General features: G+C 43.8%; 1 protein-coding gene across 24 annotated transcripts in view; it reads right to left on the bottom strand.

Moving 5' to 3' along the window:
• Positions 1 to 21,096, bottom strand: part of ADGRL3 (adhesion G protein-coupled receptor L3) — an 814,176-nt gene that overhangs the window by 650,435 nt on the left and 142,645 nt on the right. For all 24 annotated transcript variants that reach the window (XM_050948174.1, XM_050948180.1, XM_050948199.1 and 21 more), the window contains exon 2: positions 17,269 to 17,335. The gene's annotated coding sequence lies outside the window, so the exon portion shown is untranslated. The remainder of the gene's footprint in view (positions 1 to 17,268; positions 17,336 to 21,096) is intronic.

Raw genomic sequence — 21,096 nt, 5'->3', positions numbered from 1 at the left:
ATACCCGCAGGGGTGATGAAGAGAAATATTCCAAGAGTGGTGGTGCTAAGGAGTGATGTGCTCAACTCTGGCCCCACTGCCACATAAGGACAAATGTAAAAGCAACAAAGAGTCCTGTGGCACCTTATAGACTAACAGACGTTTTGGAGCATGAGCTTCGTATTCACCCACGAAAGCTCATGCTCCAAAACGTCTGTTAGTCTATAAGGTGCCACAGGATTCTTTGCTGCTTTTACAGATCCAGACTAACACGGCTACCCCTCTGATAAGGACAAATGACATACCTGGAGGGGGTTCCAACCATTCAGTGTGGGTTTGTGCACCTCAGGCCCATAACTGATGTCAGTGCCTTTGCTGGTACCAGTGCTGGCAGCGTCAGCTAGCTTAACACCACTCCTCGGGCAGTGCATTTAGGCGCCTTGTCCCAGGAGCAGTGATGTCTTTGTTCCTTTCTATGGGCAGTGTTTCTGTGTTTGGAGCCACAGGTGGTCTCCACTTGGTCCTACCTCTTGGTGTCAGCTCTCAAGAGGACTTCACGGCTGCCGAGGTCAGCGCTGGATCCGTTGGTGCCAGAAGGAAGTGTCAGCATCGGCTGCCTTGACAGCCCCACTGCCAGAACAATTGGTGTTGATGAGCCCCAGGCCAATTTTGACAGGGTTTTCCTTCCTGTCTTCTGCTCGATGCAGGACCAGAGTGTACTGCCAGCTGAGAGAGAGGCACTTGCTGAGATGAATGTCTCTGCCAAGTCTGAGGCAACATGTGGCGATTGCTTGGGCAGGTAAAGTTTTAGCCGCATGCCCCTCAAATTGCGAGTCTTCAACAAGAAGGATTTATGCAGCAAGGGGATGTGCCTTCCCTCAGACAGAAAAGATATTGTCTGAACCCACAAACCAGGGAGATGAGTCTGCCACAGGTCAGGCAGGGATTAAACCCTGAATCCTTAGAGTCCACTGTGGCGGTTGGCACTGGGTGCCTAACCCCACCGTACAGGGAGCAATGTCCAGGCGGTACCCTGTAGGCCTTTTATTTGTATTTAAATGGCCACCTAAAAATAAACAAATTAAAAAACCTGAAGAAGGATTTCTTCACAAAATGTACTTTAGAAGTTAAACTGAAGAGAGTTGTGGGTCAGATCCTCACCAGCTTCCATCTCTCTGCCACGGGTAATAAGAAGGAAGTGAGAGAGGATGACAGCTGCTCTGCCCTGTATGCCCATGCGCGGGAGCACGCGGCGACACAGGCCTGAACAGACATGGGTATTCCAAAAACAATCTAATTCCTTGGGCACATATGCACTGTGGCGGGATACACACTAAGCACATACTCAAATAATAATTACTAGACACTTTTATAGTGTCTTAACAATGCTTATTGAAATGGATGTTTCTGCCTGAAGGAATTATCATACAACAGACAGGGCATCTCATTCACTCCTACCTTATTTTTCCTCTACAAGTTGCCAATATATGTAGACAAATATTGCAAGCCACATTTGTACCATACAAGAAAACTGCAAACATGGGCCGCAATCCTGCAGAAACATACACACATACTTAACTTTAAGCATATGATTAAATCTATGAAAGTCAACAGAGCTACTCATGCTTTGAGATACATATGCATATAAGTGTTTACTGGACAGAGGCCATGAAAAAAGCTGCTTTTATAAAAAGTTTAAATAAACTATTCTCATGAGTTCTCACCATATAAAGACCACGAGTGACCTTCAGTCTTTTTGGACATTTGAGAGAGAGACTCAAGTTGTTCGGCAGCATATGGCCCGTGCTGCACATTTTAAATATCAAATGGAAAAAAGGAAACTGGTTCCCAGTGTAAGAGATTTCAATGATTCCAAGAGCCACAGAATTTCTTCACGCCCTTGTTTCAGAGAAGTCAAAACAAAAGAGAAATTTATGGCTGTCAATTTGAAGGCTCTGACCTGAAGTCCTGGCACATGGAGCAATGCTGCCGCACTTCAGATATGATGGCATCACCATAACACATTGTCTAAAAGACAGGGTGCTCGTTGTTACACACCAGTCATGCATGATGCAGAAAAGCTGAAGGCACAGTTGAATCTATTAACTTTAGGGCATCAGGCTTTTGGTCTGGGAAATTGGACAAAGCTGGATATTTGCTAACGTGGGTGCAGATCATCCTCCTCCAGTTTGTTTCCTATTCTGTGTCTCATTGAAACTTCTCTAATTAGAAAAATATATCCCTTCTTCCTCCCCAGGAGGATGTGGCATAACAAGATGAGGTTCTGGGCCTTCACCCCTAGAAATCCAGGGTGAGATTTTCTAAAGCACTTAAAGCTGGCCTATCTCTGCTCCCAACCAATTAGAATATGTTGACCAAAATACACACCACAAGTATTCTAGTTTTAAATATACTCTTAAGCACTAATTCAATTTTAAGATGAGATTTGTAGACTCCTAACTTCACACTTACACTCCTAAGTAATAGACCTGATTTACAAAAGTAGTGAACACCCATCAGCTCCCATCCAAGTCAGTGGGCTGGCTACACAGCACTTTTCAAAACCAGGTAATTTAGGATTTGATCCTGTTCCCATTGACTTCAATGGTGCAGGAACAGGGCCTTATTAGGAGCCTACAACCCCAATCCTGCAAAGACTTACAAATGCACTTAGCCTTATGTGCTGTGACTAGTGTTACTGAAGCCAATCGTACTGCTTACAATATGGAAAGAGGAGTAGGTATGTAAGTTTTTTGCAGGAGCAGAACTTAAATATGGATTTAGGAGCATAAATTTATGCCTTCCATTTTGAAAATCCTGGTCAACTTTTTTTTTTTTTTGCATATACTTCTAATTGGCATAACAGCTTTTGCCTTCTACACAGAGCCACAGGAGAATCATCTCTGACATCAAGCTAACAATCTGTAGTGATGAGGTTCAATGCAACATTAGACTTGTGGCCACAAGCTTATAAAAATGGTGATGACCATTCCTGTCTCAGGTCTTTTTTCCCATTCATGTACTGTACTTTACTCCTCTGTAATTTTTTCTTTTAAAACTTAAAAAATCCAAACCTGAATCTATAATTGGTCTATCTAAATGATTGACAGCATATGTGAAGGAACAGCCTGTTAGTCCTGACTGCTGGAGTAATGAATAGAGAATCTGACATGTTAAATTCCTTCACCTCCAATTGGAATAATAAATTATACACTTTCATATCATCATAATACTAAACTCCTCTTAAAAATAGAATTATTCCTTTGGGATATATTTATAGCAAAAAAAAGTACTCAAAGCTATTAAATTTAAAATATCTTTATATTAATATAATTAGATTGAATCTTTTCTCTCGCAATTTTTAGGAATCTAGAAGTAGGGCCTGTTAATGTGGAGCCTATATTTTCAAAAGGGTCCCTTCATTTTGGCTTGCCTTTAGCTGGCCCTCTCTGTTCTGCAGTAAAGAAATATACACACGGTAATGTCACTTTGCTATGCTGTAAGGGATGCCACTGCATGGAGGAATTTTTGCTTCTTCTCATTTAGGGCATGTTCTCACCTGGGCCCACGGTTCTCCACTATACCTCCCTGATGTGGACGCTGCAGTATGAATGAAAAGATTGTTCAGTTCATATTCATGTAGTTCTCTTCAAGCAGGGCGACATTAATGCAAAGTGGGAAACTTTTCATTCGTGCCCCCAGCATCCACACAGGGGAGTTACACCGCAGCGCTTTGGTGGGCATTGCTATTCACTCCCCTGTAGTACAAACTGCAGGGGCAGCGTATCTGCACCTTGATTCAATTCAGTCTTTCTACTGACTCCGATTGGAGCAGGATCAGGCCCTCACACTTCTACCGGCACTGCCATTTCTACACTGTACTAAACCCTTCAAACTTCATCCTCAGGCTGTACAACTTCTGTGAAACAAATCATCAGGTCAATTCAGTTTGTTTCACAAAGTACACAGCCTAAATATAAAAATACAGTCATGAACCACAGGGAAATGACTAAGCCAAACTGAGTGCATTTAAACCCTTCAATTTAGTTTGCATGGAAGGACACATGGTTTTAAGACTTTTTCTGATTTAGACTTTAATCAAATTGCTACATTCCAAGACCTTAAGACTCAGATGTGAATGGTGTTATGCACGCACGAATGGGGCTCAGGAGGGATAAAGCATCCCCTTACTCCCCTGCACAGACTACCTGCACCACGGGGGGCAAGAGAAGATTTAACATCTGCATGTGGGTGGGAAGTAGGCCAACAGGGTCGGAGAGCTCTCCCCCAGCTCCACGCATCAACCAGTGCAGCTGAGCTGACACAACAAGGGAAGTAACTGGGCCAGCCGTACAGCTGGAAAAGATAAATCCCTCTCCATCACCTCACCCCAGAATAAGGCAAGGAACCAGGACCCAGACTGAGTCACAATACATTCCCCAGGTCTGGTGAAGCACAATGAATTGCTGCCCTTACTTGTGGCAAAGCCACAATTGAGCCCTTGGTGGGGAGTGCGGGGGAGAGATGGGAATGGGAATACAGGAAAATGTTGCACTTCCACTCAGCTAACCTTCCTACCAAGTGACTGCAGGTGACGCAGTCGGTCATGTTGTTTCCTACTGAATATCACATGCCGTGTGAAAAACTAAACCTCAAGCCATCTGCACTGAGAATTCCACCCCCTTTCATTTCCATCAGAACATAAACATAAGAACATAAGTCCTTTCTTGTCTTCAGTTATAGTTTTGTGTCTTGATCTGAGCAGGTATCTTCTCTTTCAGGAACAGTTTTCACACTTGGGAGGCAAAGATTTAAGTAAAATCTGAGACAAGGGAGGATTTCCACCATCTCAGCAGAAATCTTCTTACATCTCAAATAAATGCACCTTATTAATTTATAGGGCCATCCTCCTAATAATGCAATTACCTGTCATGGGAGATATATCCGCGTATTGTCTGGGGAATATGATCTCTGTGTGATCTACATATTCCCAAAAAACTTTACTTGCAAGTTAGAACAGAAAACATTGGTTATTTTCAATATTTAAAATAAATTTTAAAAAAAAACCAATGTTTTAAAAAATGTTGGACTGGGACCAAATCCCAAAGGTCTTACTGAGTTTTTACACAGTGCCTCGCCAAGGAAATTTAATCCTAATGGAGACACTGGTTGTTTGCCTGGGTAAGCACTGTGTGAATAGGGAGGTCCTGATCGTACCTCTCGGTGTTAACACACCAATAACCCAGACCCAGCAAAGCACTTAAGAAAACATTTAGCTCCCAGTGAAGTCAAGTGCGTTGCTGAATCAGGGCCAGTGTAAGGGTCCTCTTGTGGCATTCCCTCTGCCTTCTGTTGGGGAGATGGGATTTGTCTCCCAGCTTTCCTTCCACAACCTGTGAGAAAAATCAAGGGTCGGACCCACAAACCTGGGGGCAATCCTGAAAATTGTCCTGTACTGGGGGATCTGGTAAGGAGCACAAAGGCTGGTTGTATCAGCTTTCTATGGAAGTCCCAACTGGATGTGGACTTGTGGGAGAGAGGAGGAGGAAAGAAAGAAAACAGGACATTATCTGCATCTTTAGACACCTAAAGACCTTTGAAAACCAGGCCCCATGTGTCCTGCCTGGAGTCATCCTAGTTCACTCACTCGTCCATTAGTACATCCCTCCCCCACATGAATTCCTGGTCTCATGGAGCACCCTCTGCAGTGTCCCGAGAAAGGGGAAATGTTGCTGGGGAACAGGTTGCCCCCGCTTTCCATTGCACAGGGGGAAATGAGATTCACACACTAAGAGGACCCTCCGTGAGATGATCAAAAGGCCCAAGTGAGACCTTTGTAAGGGCTGTGAGAGTTGGTCCATTGTTCGTAACTGAATAATCTCTGCCAAATCCCCCTCCCCCAAGTTACGCTGTTGAGAATTAATAGTTTATTATTATCTGTCATACAGTACCCCCTTAGAGCATCACCTGATATTGGGACCCCACTGTGATAGGCACTGCAGAAACAGATAGTAGAAGACAGTCCCTGCTCCAAAGCACTGAAGTGGACAGGACAGACAAAAGGTGGGAGGCGAAAGAGTCACAGAGAGATAGAGTGACTTGCCCAGGGTCACACAGCACATCAGTGACAGAGTCAGGAACAGAACCCAGGTCCCTTGAATCCCAGTCCAGTGCCCTGCCAACTAAATACATTGGCATCAAGAACTGAATATGGACCAATAGGTATGGCTTCCAGTACACGCAACAACAGCACTGTACTCTCAATCATCTTTACAACCCTATTACATTCAGTGCATTTTATGCTTCGACATTACACTGCAGCACTGCTCTGGAGCCTCACACCTCCTGCCATCATGTGAATTAGAGCAGTGTTTCTCATCTACCGGTCCATGGACCGACACTGGTCCCTGAGATCTCCCTGACACAATTTAGGAAGGCAGCAAACCAGTCCCCGGTATCCGAAACACTGAATCAGACAACCAAAGCCCTGTGTTATTCCAGTTGCTGTGGGGCTGATAAATTGTAGCCCAAACTCCATCAAGAGCTTGGTCTTTATTAGTCCATTCTCCATCATTCAACATGTCTATAAGCTATTGCCAAACAGATTATACAGAGTATTCCATTTATATCCTGCAATCAGTAAGTAGGAAGCAAATTACATTATTCTGGTAACTGTTTAATGTTTGTTACCAGACATTCAAGCCTATGAAATGCTTACTTGCCCAATAAGTCGAAAACACACTATTCATCTGAATGGAAACCACAAAAAATAGCTGCAAAGAAATCTGTGTTCTAGCGTACAGTAAGAAGAAAATGAACTAATAAATACTGAAACAATGCTTCTTAGCACACAAAGTAACATTTTAGTAATGCTTGAAGTTAATATGTACCATTTTGTTGTTTTCTGTGCACACTCAAAATGCCTTATTCTTTGCATACCATAAACTCTGCACAGTACAAGGTGAGATCAAAATCAATATTCAGGACCATGAAAATTAAAAGCAACATGAACTATATTAGTTTTGCCTACAACATTTTCTTATCTGCTATTTTCCCTCCCCTCTCTCTGGCCTTACTATAATCTTTCAACTACATGACAGACTTGTGGGATAAAAAGATTTCCTAACTTTCAAGTTATAGTAAAACCTCAGAGTTACAAACACGGTGGGAATGGTGGTTGTTCATAACTCTGTTCAAAACATTATGGTTGTTGTTTCAAAAGTTTACAACCGAACACTGACTTAATACAGCTTTGAAACTTTACTATGCAGAAGAAAAATGCTGCTTTTAACCATCTTAATTTAAATGAAACAAACACAGAACGTTTCCTTACTATGTCAAATCATTTTTTTAAAACTTTCCCTTTATATTTTTAGTAGTTTACGTTTAACACTGCACCGTACTGTATTTGCCTCTTTTTTTTTGGTCTCTGCTGCTGCCTGATTGCGTACTTCCGGTTCCAAATAGATATGTGGTTGACTGGTCAATTCGTAACTCTGGTTTTCGTACCTCTGAGACTCTAGTGTAATACCTTAAATACCTTTGAGGAGCTAGGCCTAAGCACTGAATCAACCTGTGGGACCAGCTTGTGGCTTTTCCATCATTGGTCTGATCCTGGAGATTGTGCAGAGGTGCAATGCCCCAGCGAGTAGGTACAATGACTCCAGGCGAAATGCAGCTGCTGCAAAGCTTTTAGAAAGCTGTTCATCTTCATGGAACAACTTATGCTCTGCTGCTTCCCTTGGGGTAGCTTCCGACCCCTGAGAGTGCCAAAACCCAGGGACGAGCCCAGTGACTCAGTTGTATGCCCTCTCCTTCAGGCTCTGGGATCTTGCTGGTCCCTGTGATGAATGAGGCCCTCCCTAATTCTGTACTTTGGTCTTAGGAAGATTCTCTCTGCCTCCATGTAGGGCTCCAGGGAAAAACGGAATTCCTGCCCCTCCCACCCCCCACCCCACTGCTAGCCTCTTTGCAACCTATCAATGTACTACTGAGACATAAGAGTATTAATTATTAATCTCGTTTACGGAGTGTCACACTCAGCCCAACTCAGAACGCTCTGCAGCTCCACCCAGAATAATGCAGGGGTGTGATCTTATTATTATGCTAGTGGAATTGCCCATCTACACAGAAGTACAATGGACTTCCTACAGAGTGCTGTCAAATGACCATGTAAACAAATTGAAGGGGTGTGGAGAAGCAGTTCTAGTTACCTTGAGTGTCACTTAGGAGTATACAGTCTTTAAAATACTGAGTAATGAAAAGGATGAGCTTAAGGCAGGGGTGGGCAAACCTTTTGGCCTGAGGGCCACATTGTGGTTGCAAAACTGTATGGAGGGCCAGGTAGGGAAGGCTGTGCCTCCCCAAACAGCCTGGCCCCGACGCCCATCCACTCCCTCCCACTTCTCACTCCTGACTGCCCTCCTCAGAACCTGTGACACATCCAACCCCCCCTGCTCCTTGTCCCCTGATCACCCCCTCCCGGGACCCCTCACCCCTAACCACCCATGGGACCCCACTCCCTATTCAACTCCCTGCTCCCAGTCCCCTGACTGCTCTGACTTCTATCCACACCCCCGCTCCTGCCTGAGGATTCCCACACTTATCCAAGCCCCCGTCCCCTGACCGCCCCCCAGAACCTCCGCCCCATCTAACCGCCTCCTCCTCCTCAACTGCCCCCCGGGACCCTCCGCTCCCTTACCCAACCCCCCAGCCCCCTTACCATGCCACTCAGAGCAGCATGTCTGGCAGCCACACCGCCCGGTTGGAGCCAGACACACTGCCGTACTGCCCACACGGCAGCATGACTGCGGGGGAGGGAGAACAGGGGGGGAGGGGCTGGGAGCTCATGCGCCGGGCTGGATGGTCCCGCGAGCCAGATGTGGGCCACGGGCCGTAGTTTGCCCACCTCTGAGTTAAAGTCTACACTTTCAAAAGTGGACATGATTCCAGATACCTTCCCAATTTGAGACACCTTAAAGGTGTTTTTAGAAATGCTAAACACCCACCTTCTGCAAAATCCAGTCCCTTTATGGTGTCTCAAGCTGGATACCCCTAAAAACAAGGCATCCAGAAATACCAGTCACTTTAGAAAACATAGGCCGAAGAGTGGAGCTTGCAAAAGCACCTAAGTGGCTTAGAAGCACAAGTAGTCCCATTGACTTTCAATGAGATCTGCGTTCCTGAGTAACTCAGATGGTTTTGAAAATGCAGTCCAAATTTTAGATTTCTAGCCCAGTAAGGCCTCCTGTTTTCAATTACAGCAAACTATACAGGCCTCTGCACTATCTCTACATGCAAAACGCAAATCCACTCCTTGCAAGGACTTTGGCACTGTGAGACCAAGACACCTTTAAGGATTGAAGATCAAATCCAATAAGAATTGTGATGTGAGGGAAATTAGAAAAATGAATCCATAAAGCCTGTTGTTGGAATAATTTTACAAGTCAGAAGTCTCGTGCATTTACTTTTGGAGACAGTGAAGGGGCATGTAGCCATATAGTCTGTCTACAGAGTTGATATTCTTTAGTTTTATTCAGATATATAATAGATCAGTTAAACACTCCATTGTACATGTGTTACAACCAAGCTTTACAAAATCTGTCAAATTACAATCCTTGGAAAGCTCGCCAGCCAAACAACTGTAACAGGCAATTTGAGAAGATACTCCCCAGGAATTAAAATTTTGTAAACATACATTTCAGCTAATTGCATTCTTGTTCTCAGTACACTGAAGGCACCATTTAGCCAAAGCATTTGTCAACAGAGTTTAGTTCCTTTAATTTAACGAACATTGAGCCTGTGTTAGGCTCAACTGGTATATGGTCAGGATCAACGTGCAATGCTAATGGAGAAAGGATGTCTAATATCATTTCAAGTGTCTAAGTTACAGCCAAGTCTACTAAGGCAAAACTATTTTATCTGTTTTGCTCAGGCAAACAGTGAGACAGATTTGAAAGAGTTTCCATGGGAAGAACTGATTCTTAAATGGTCACATAGATCAAAGAATTAAATTTCCACTATTAATTACAACTAGCATGTCCAAACCTGCAGCTGGAAGTAATTATTTTGCCAGCAAGTTATATCATTAGTAACATCAATACAGTACTGGTGCTGTCACGAACCACCTCACTTTTTAAAAGCAATATGGCTGCCCCCAACAACAGGCTTAGACAGGACAGTGCCAATTGTAATTCAGAACAGAACCTGCCACTCCCAATGAAGTCAGTGTCAAAACTTCACTTCAGAAGGACTGGCCCCTTATTTGCAGTTCCATTTCACCACTCGGGTGGATTATCCATTATACAAAATCTTTACATTAAGAATGTATGCATTTCTAAAAGCCATGTTCTAGCCTAGCCACAAGTTATCAGGCCGAATGCAGGAATCACGGGTAGAATTCTCTGGCCTGTGCAATGCTAGAGGTCAGACTCACTATACGATCATAACGCTTCCTTAAAATCTAGTAAGTCACATGAAGAAAAACATCTTAGTTTTCAAACTTTCACGCTTCTAAGCTGAATCACATGGGGTAACGTTCTGCTTAAAGCAATGGTTGTGACTGAGAAAAAGCAGAAAGGACTGCATTTGGTGGGAACACTGCTCTACCTTCTAAGAGTCATCGGAATACAGTAGTTGTGTCTGTTCCGGTCAAAGTAATTTCCCAGGGAACGATCTGTGGAATCCATGTATTATGCACTTTGGGAATTTCAGAGAAATAAGAAGAGAGGTTGATATTTTCTAAAAGATATTGGTCTTCATCTGTTCAGAGAAAAATACATTCAAACACACATGGCATTTTAGAGTAATATTATTCTATTACTTTCCAATGATTAGGATATGGCTAACCTCTTTGAGGAGCTAGTTATTCCTTCCAGAGGTTCCTGCTATACAGTCAGTTTTGACTGGAAACTCAAAATGTTGTTTAAGGCACTAAGCAGCGGCCAAACAGTTCACGTTGTCCTCACTGCACTGGTAGCTATCGTTCCAAATGCTAAAGTTATCTTCATGCAGATTTCAAAAGGCCAGTGTTTATGCATGTAGATTCTGAAGGGCATTTGCTGGATGGCTGACACACACTGACAGCAAGCACATCTCCAGGAATGGAATGAGCAGGAAAGACTGCCTGAATAATTGATGTGCTTTTACTCTGCCCGATAGCCCAGTTATTATATTGTTCACTCTCTTCAACTGCCTGTGGTTTCTAAATTAATTAGAAATCTTAATGTCATGGCCAACCAGTTAAAAAAAGGCACTGAATACAAAATAAGATGAGAGTGGTATTAATGCCCTTGAGCCCTGGAAATTCTTACTTTGGCCTGGTCATGCAGAGAATAAAACACAGCCAGGTTTCTAGAATTCAGTATCTCTGAGTAATCCTGGTTTCTGAGGTTATAAGGGACTCTTATGCCAAGTGTATGAAGCCTCAAGAGTAAGACTCCCATTTCATATGGGTGGGGATTCAGCCCAAGTGGTCCATCATGACAGATGCAGAAAACACTACCCTAGAAGAACTCACACATGCCAGTTGGGATTTGCTCAACGTGATGGAGAACAACCTAAATATACAAAACATACTTCAACCAGAGCTGCTGTTACCTAGTGCCACACTGCACAAAATGTAAAAAACCCTGTTAAACTTAGTAGTTACTATATGCACAGCTGACCTACGCCTATAGGTTATCCAGCCAAATGACCAGCCAGGAATCCTTCCACAGCTAAAATGAACTGCTCACTACTTACTGCCTCATCTCAGAGAGAAGAGAGAGGCTAATAAATGTTACATATTCATCAAATAGACAAATATGACAATAAATACCAATTAGTATTTGTTTGGACCATGCATAGCCTTATTTTCTTACAATACTGCGCTGCTCCTACTAACATTCTAAATCAAGAGTGTCCACAGCATTTCAGAAAAGCAATGGGAATAATTCAGATATTTGAGGATTACAGCATACAGGGTTACTTTCCAAGTCCTTGGAAAGCGTTTAGCCATGCTCTATGTTTGCGGTATTTTTTAGTTTCTTATGTTTCTGAAAACAGCAATAGAATTTAAAATCTGATTTACAACTGTAAGCACTCAAAAAACATAATAAATAAAAATGAATGGTTTCACTGAAATTATTTTAAATTTCTCAGCAAGTTAGGGACTAATATTTCACTTTCCTATAAAAGAGCACCAAGTAATCAAAACGTCAAGTAAAATACAATAGTGCAGCATAATCTCTCTCTTTGCCAACATATAGCATTGTTATTGTAACCTGCAGGATATCTAGAATATAATTCTACAGGAGCCATTAATACCTTTTTATGTTCCCTTTTTTAAAATTCAGGGACTTACATGATTTTAGAAAAAAATCAGATTGTGATTCTCTCTTTTTGACATGCATAATACAGCATGCACTCAGAACAGTGAGTGTTCAACTCCGAATAGACAACTATCCCCAATTACCATTTACAGATAACTTGTCTCTGAATTATCATTTCAGGTGGAGAGAAAAAAAAACAAGCTAGGCTAGATGACAGGGAGATCTCAAAGACAGAAGTTCTCATGGAGCTTTAAACAGCATTATAATTCCTAATGCAATTACTTGCTAAAAGAATTTCACCCATCATCATTAGCAAGGCAACTGAAATCTGTAAGAGCAGAAACTACAGAGGGTGATATTTCTGTAAAAAGACCAATACAGTTATATTTAAACGCTTTTTGGAGGCTAAACATTTGGTCCATACATTTCCCCTGCATGTATTCTTGCCAGGTATATATTTGGTATTAAACTGCAAACACAGTACAGCCCTGTAAAAGGACCTGAAGAAGCCGCGTGTTTCATAGACTCAGATTTTAGGTGATCATGATGGTCACGTCTGGGTTTAGTCTGACTTCCTGCATATTGCAGGCCACAGAACTTCACCCACCCACTCCTGTAACAGACCCCTAGCCTTTGGCTCAGTTACTGAGTTATCCTCAAATCATGATTTAAAGACTTCAAGTTACAGACAATCCAACATTTACTCTAGTTTAAACCTGCAGGCAACCTGTGACCCATGCTGCAGACGAAGGCAAACACACACACCCTTGCCCCCCCAGGTTTCAGCCAATCTGCTCTGGGAAAAAACTCCATCCTGATCCACATATGGTGATCAGGGAACCCTGAGCACAAGACCCACCAGCAAGGCACATGAGAAAGAATTCCCTGTAGTAATTCAGAGCCCTCCCCATGTAGTGTCCCATCACCAGCTGCTGGAGAAATTTCCTACTGGCCGTCACAGTTGGGTCACATGCCATTGTAGGCAGTTTCATCCTACCCCTCCCCCACAATAAACTTATCAAGCTCGGTCTTGAAGCCAGTTAGGCTGTTTGCCCCCACTGCTCCCCTTGGAAGGCTCTTCCAAACCTTCATCTAATTTCAATCCTAAACTTGTTGCTGGCTGGTTTATATCCATTTGTGCTTGTGTCTACATTGGTCCCTAACTTAAATAACTCATCACCCTCCCTGCTATTTATCCCTCTGGTGTATGTATAGAGAACAATCATATCTCCTCTCAGCCTTCATTTGGTTAGGCTAAACAAGCCAAGCTCTTTGAGTCTCCTCTCATAAGGTAGGTTTCCTCTGGTCATGCTAATAGCTCTTCTCTGCACCTGTTCCAGTTTTAATTCATCTTTCTTAAACATGGGAGGCCAAAACTGCACACAGTATTCCAGATGAGGTCTCACCAGTGTCTTGTATAATGGTGCTAACACTTGCCTATCTTTACTATAAATGCCTTGCCTGATGCATCCATGGATTGCATTAGCCTGTTTCACAGCCATATCACATTAGCGGCTCATAGTCATCCTGTGATCAACCAATACACCAGGTCCTTCTCTTTCTCTGTGGCTTCCAACTGATACATCCCCAGCTTTTGGAAAAAATTCTTGTTGTTAGCCGTTAAGTGCGTGACCTTGCACTTTGCATTGTTAAATTTCATGCCACTTCTATTAGTCCAGTTTTCAAGTAACCATTTCTGACTTTTATGCCTCATTACTTGTATTCACTTAAAATATCTTTCTCTCTCTCTCTCTGTAGTTAATAAAGTTGTTTTCTCTAAACCAGTGTGCTCAAACTGAAGTGTCTGGTAACGCCATGTAGGGTAACAAGTTGTATACATATTATTCCCTTAAAGAAATAACACACTCAGTGTATTTGCACTATCCAGGAGAGGGCTGGGCAGTACAGGATATGTGTCTCTGGGGGAACACGTGGGACTGGGAGTGTGCTGGGGTCACCCTGTGATAATCTGTAAAGCTGGTGAGAGCCAAAGGGTGGCTGGCTGGCTGTAGCACACACACAGACACGGCTGGGAGTGACTTGCATGCTGGAGGCTGTTTGTGAGCAGCAAGACATTATAAAGGGCCCCCAGGCTACAGGGCAGGGGTGACACAGCTACTTAATACTCTGGATTGTGCCCTGGTATGTCCAGGCTGGTCTGCAACCCTCCCCTACAATTTTTTTCCCCTTTCTTGGGATGCAGGCTTCAGGAACTCTGACAAAGTAATTTCAAACCTCCTCCACATTCAGATCCTTGAATTCTTCAGTCCAATCCATCCCCCTAATTCCCTGATTTTTGTTTGCCTTTTTCAAATCAAAGACCCTTGTTGCAGACTTATTTTTGTTTATCCTTCCATTTAATTTAGACTGAACTAGCTCATGATCATCTGAACCAAGGTTGTCCTACTTGTTAGCACTATCAGTACTGGCACAATCTTTCCTCTTAATGTCCATTCTCCTACCCTGTCCTGTTCCTTTCTCCATTGCTGCATCCTCTCTTTCTTGATTTCTCATCTGTATCCCCTGAACTCCTAGTTTAAAGTTCTTTTAATCAGTTGTGCCAGTCCTCTGTCCATGAATGCCTCCCAGTGGTCAAACATCCCAAAGCCTGCCTTATAGCATCATTGCCTGAGCCATCTGTTGATCACCATAATCTTGTCTCACCTTCATTCTTCTCCTGTAGGGACAGATAAAATTCCACTGAAGATCTCCCAAGCCTCCAATTCCTTAAGCGTCTTCCCCAGCCTGGTACAATCTCCCCTGATGTGTTCCAGCAGAAATCTAGCAGTACCATTTGCTCCCATGTGAAGGACAATAATTGGCTTTCTTCCTGCTATCATTAGGATCCGCTTCAAACTCAGATCCACATCCTGTATCTTAAGCTCCCAGCAGACAGCACACCCTTCTGTTATCCAGATCAGCTCTGGTGATAGGCCTGTCCGTTCTTCTCAGTAGGGAGTCCTCAGTGATGTAGACTTGCCTCTTCCTGGGGTTGGAGTGATTCTCTGGCCTTCCTCCTCCTGTTCTTTCTGGCTCCCAGTCCTCTTCTCTTTTTGTTCTTTCTTGCAATCTTCTGCGAGTCATCTTCTCTCCTTTGGGGCTCTAAACTCTGGCTATCTCTACTGCTTCATCCCCTCTTCCTGTTGGACTATCTACTCTTCTCTTCTTCCTTTCTCTCCCACCTCTGTAACTACCTGCTGCACGCCTTCATTATCCAACTCAGCAAACCTGTAAACTCAGCTCTATTTCTCCATCATTACCATCTCCATCACCTCTGCCTGGTTCTTCCAGTCACATACTTCCATTGGCCACATTCCTCACCCAGCAGTCTCCCCTCACAGTTCTCCAGTCCATAGTTTCCACCTGCATCTCCAGACCTTGGATATTCTCTTCCATAAGCACTTCATACAAACAAACAAAGCTCTTTTCGGGTCCCTGCCCCAGGATAATGTACATCCCACAGCTTCCACATCCGGTTATCTTCATTGTCGCTTCCATTATTTGGGTCACAACCACTGCTGCCTCTGTATCTGTCATAGTTTTCCTGTCTAAACACCTGGCAAGAGAAAAACTAACCCACACGCAAAACAAAACCACAACACCACACACCCCCTTCCAGAAATTCCCCTTACAAACTCCCTCTCAAACTCTCCTGTTCTCAGCTCTGTTTGTTGGATGGCTTCTTTATAGGTCCCCTAATCATGGAAGCCCCACCCACTATTCATGGCTCTGCTGTAATCAAAGGCTCTGCTGCTCTCACAGCACACTTCCCTCTACCAGCCTTTCCTGATGAATGTGGAGCTAGATCTATTTCTAGACAAGAAATATATACATTTCTAAAGCCTACACATGCCTACATAACAAAAGATATCCTTGTAATATTCTAGTCTATTTATTTTTGCTGTCTTTGCTTATTGATCGCTACTGAAGTGTGCTGTGCTAATTTATCACGGATGCAGCAATGCAGAGGTAGAGAATTTAAGTCATCACTCCACTGCATTTTTCAAAAGAGAGCAGTGAAATAATGTCTCATAATAATCCTTTAAATGTTTCCGCAGGCTCTTTCCTGATCTTCATGTAATTTCCTCTCCTTAGGTTCTTTGTATTGTGGTTACATTTTCTGGTGGGTTAGTTCTCAAAGTCTGCTTATTTATATTAAAAACATCCCACACATACAATCCATGTATTTTCTTTCACTCTAAACTCTGTGGCATCTCTGATTTCTCCCCACTTTGAAACTAAACTTTGGGACTCATTCCCTCCCCTACCTCCCGGGGCAGAGGGAAGTCTGCACCCCTGGTTCCATGCCTTGGAATCACAAGAGGAAGGAGTGCTTCCCCACCAATGGAAGCCAGCCATGGGTGACTTGAGCTCTGCAGCGCTCACATAGGTAAGATGAGGAAACCCTCCCAACTTTGTAGAGCAGCTTGGCAAAGAAACTAGAGATTGAGGCTGTAGTAACGTATATGGCTTCCCCTTCTGCTGTTTGCAATCCCTTCAGTCAGGAGCTGCCCTGAGCACTATGGCTCACGCAAGAGCGATGACCACCATTTTGTTTCATGCTAGAGATTGAAACAGGGACCTCCACACTTGCCCAAAGCTATACAAGAATATTAAATAACTACATCAGGTGAACAAAGCAAAAGTAGATGATTGCACAGCCTTTTTCACTGGAGCGTATGAACACCTGTTCTTCTCTTTCACCTCTTTAAGCATCATTTCGCAGTGTGATAGTTTGCGTCTTTTTATTTCATCAACATCTTGTTTTGTTACTTTTATTCCCATATTGCTCTTATGGAAAAGGAGCACTGTAAAGAAATATGACTGTGCCTATTAAATGAAATTTTCTAATACCATAAGCAATTACAGTATTGCTATAGATTTGCACAGGGTGACACATTGAACAGTTATCTATACCAGTGCTTCAAACGTTTTGCAACAGCTAACAAAGAAGGCTAGACTCTGAACTAATAATTACCTTATCTTGTTCTTCAGTTGCTAAAAATCCATACGCTATTTTTTGCAAATTACTGAAATCAGCATTTCTGGAAAGAAAAACAAAAGAAAAAAATTAGGTTCATTTACACTTGCCTCTGAGGACTTATTACATAGCTATGAAAATGTTTTTCTGATACATGTTCCCAACGTACATCAATGAGCACAGTGCTTCCAGGATATATAGATCTGGTTTATTAAGGACTATGTGAATTTTTAATGTGAATATTTACATAGCATATCTTTGTACGGAAAAAAACAATAGTGCATACCTCCCCCAGATTAAAGAAAATACTGACAGCTCTCAATGCCAATTAGAAAGAAAAGAAGAGAAAAGAACATTGGCAAAGAAATGGCTACGTACTTCTGTTACATATCAGAAACATTTGTGTATTTATATAATTCTAAGGTGCAAGACTGCTTCCATTTTATATCAACTATTCCATTCAAGAGGTGCAGGAATGAGTCCTTATGCCTTAGTTTTCTTTCCAAACTTATTTACACATCTACTACATTTCTATAATGTACAGGGAGGGGACAATGACTTATTTCATTTATGAGTCACATATTAAAATGACAAAAAATAAATTAAAAAAAATAATTGGAGATATACCAATCTCCTAGAACTGGAAGGGACCTTGAAAGGTCATTGAGTCCAGTCCTCTGCCTTCACTAGCAGGACCAATTTTTGCCCCAGATCCATAAGTGGCCCCCTCATAGATTGAGTTCTCAACGCTGGGTTTAGCAGGCCAATGTTCAAACCACTGAGCTATCCCTCCCCCATCAAGCCCCAGTAAGGTGGAATCCAATGTTAATGAAGTCTAGTCATTGCCAGGGAATTACCTAAAGCAGCATTTTTTCTAAATCTTTCATACTATGGACTACTTCATTGGAAAGAGATTTCTTCTGTGTCATCTCCTCTACCAGACTCCAAGTTCTCTGCTATGTGCTTATCAAGAAATTTCATTCAACACATTGTCAGATCTCAAACCAGAGTCGGTCCAAGCAGAGGTGGATTAAGGTTTCCTGGGGCCCTGAGCCAGAGCAAGTGAGAGGTCCATCCCCACCCCTTCCACCTGTGCTCCTGCCCCCTCTGCATGTGACCCTGCCCATGGCCCCACCTTTTTCTGCCCCTTCCCCAGAGCCTCACCCCAGTTCCACCCAGGGTCCCCCCCTTGCCCACTACAGCCCCTAGACCAGAGAAGCTCTATCCCCCTGCCACAGCCCCAGGCTGCAGAAAGAGTAACAGCTCCCCAGCCCTGAGGCTGTGGCAGGTAGCAAGAGCTCCTCCAGTCCCAGGGCCGCAGCAGGGGTCCCGGTGCTGGGGCTTCCCCTGCCACCTGCCAGCTTCTGCCAGGGACAGGGTGGGGAGTGCTGGGGGCTTCCTCTGTGGCCAGCCAATTTCTGCCAGGGATGGGGTCCAGGGGAATGCAGTCGTCCTCCACCCACCAGTGGGGAGCGGGGTTGCATGCACAGGGGTTTGCCCTGCCCGACCACCAAGGAGCTGGTCGGGGGGGTGGGATGTGACTAATCCACCACTGGGTCCAAGGACCAGGGGTTCAGAACTATCAACCTATAGTGGAATTCTGGCCCCACTGACTTCTCTGGGTCAAGATTTCACCACTGGAGCGAGATATATCCAGAAACTAGAGGCCCTTTTCCTTTGAAGTGATGCCCAACGAGCCTTATTCTGAATAGGGATATCCGTCCACAGGTGAGGACCCCACTGAATAAAATGATAGCAAATTTCAGCACAACAATGTTGAACCTTGGTCAGTTAATGGAGCTACATAAGGTGACATGGGTGAAATCCTAGCCCTACTGAAGCCAATGGGAGCTGTGTCCTTGACTTCAGCAACGCCAGGATTTCAACCCAATTCTTCATATTCTTCTGCTCCTCTGGCACTGTGAAAGGAAGATTGGTCTTGTGGTTAGCCTAGGATTCTTATGCTGTCTTATCTGGTTAGATGTACAGCAATGCTAAAGAGCAGTCAACTGTAGCTGAAGATGATCAAGACTTTTGAAAATCAGGCAAATTTATCTAGGAACCTAAGTGTGGACTTTGCAGCCTATAGGTCATGGTTCATGGTTGACCGGGCATGCCCCCTTGTAGGCAGATGAGCCCTTACTTGACTTTTCCCTCACCCAGGGTTTCACCAAGTCCAGACAGATCGCTGGATGCTAAAGAACCCTCCCTTATGGTCGGTCTCATTTCATAACAGAAAAGCCAATGCAGAACATGAACCAGGCCTTCACCCCAACATCTCAGCTGGGTGACCAGCTCGATCTTAGCCCATCTGTCCCACACCTGAGTCCAGTGCTCGCCTCTAACCACACTCTTCCTCAAGAGATCTCTCGGTATTGCTCTCTGCCTCTGCTGATAGGCCTCTTGCATCTGCCAGAGTAGGATCCTTCTCAGGAGTCAGGGGTTTAGGGAGGTCCATCCCCTGCGACTCTACTCCAGGGACAGGGGTGATGCTTGCCAGGCCTGGCTTCCAGTCAGTGGCTGAGACCAGGGCTAGAGTTACAGGCCCCAAGCACAGCATCTTCAGTGCCCACTCCCCCCCGCCGCCTACAGCTGTCCTTCATGTTGTATACAATTTGAGAGAGGCAAGGCACTCCTAGGCACGTGCCTACTGTACGTAACTGGAAATCCGGCCCTGCTTAGATATCTGCCAGCTGCTGCCGCTTATTTAGGAGGCTCTCAACTTACACACTCCTCATTCTGGTGGGTTCCCCAGAGAGCTCACCCTCTGGGCTCCCAGCTCAGCCCTCTGGCTAAGGCCTCTCCTGGGAGCTCCTCTCCACAGAAGCGTCTTCCCTCCCTTAGGAGTGCCCCACTGAGCTTGAGGAACCTTTACTAGGTCCAGATGCGCATTGACTAATCACCCACCTGGGACAGTCAGTTACCCCCAGATGGGACCTTCATAAGACAGTCACGGGAAGACTGAGCCCTAACGCTCCATGCAGGGCAGCTGCCCCATGACACTAACCTTCAGGCTGCCGTTTGTCCATAGCGTACAAGTACACACGAGAAGGAACAATTAATGTGAACTTCTATAAGGGGTCTGATCCTGCTGTCTTTATTCAGCAAAAAGAAAGAATTGTGCACTTGGGCTCAAGGTAAGGTTAGCTGTCATTTTACCCTGCCCAAAGAACCAGATGCTAACTGCTTCCAGTCTTGGAATCTGAAAAGAAGTGGATGATTTTGAGATGGAAATATGGTTTTACAAGTGCAGAACAGACTATGCAACTCCTCAAGAGGAACATCCAACATGCTTTTATTTCTAGAAAAAGTGTGATTTGGTTGGACTACAGCAGTTATATATTATAGCAGCCACTACACTATGCTTTAAAAAACCACTGGAGAATAACTTTTATCTGACTGCAGCACTATATGGCAGAAACAATAGTTTGCCATAATAGTCTCAAGAAGTTAATATTAGTTTGCCTCCCAATTACTTGGCAACAATTTTTCAAATAAAATTCAAACAACAGGCTCTTAATTTCATTTACAACACCCGTGATTTCACATTTCCCTGTATATAAAATTGTACAGGTAGCACAATGTACAGTGGTTTATGACTCTGTTGTGTCAGTTTCCCATTCAGTTCATGTTTCCCCTCACCCCCATGCATCTTCTTTTATAAGACTAGAGTGCTGGCTACAGAATATTCTTCCCCACAAATTCCAGACGCATAACCCTGAGCTGGCCTTTGCACAGTATTCACGTGCTGATTTCAAATGTAGTTTGGGGATTCCTTTTGTTATTTTAATCACACAAGGAACCAACAAAATGGATGTGTGCTGG

Source organism: Gopherus flavomarginatus, chromosome 3 (assembly GCF_025201925.1).
Source record: "Gopherus flavomarginatus isolate rGopFla2 chromosome 3, rGopFla2.mat.asm, whole genome shotgun sequence".
Taxonomy (NCBI): domain Eukaryota; kingdom Metazoa; phylum Chordata; order Testudines; family Testudinidae; genus Gopherus; species Gopherus flavomarginatus.
The sequence above is the reverse complement of the archived record's forward strand: the minus strand, read 5'-3'. Positions and strand labels throughout refer to the sequence as shown.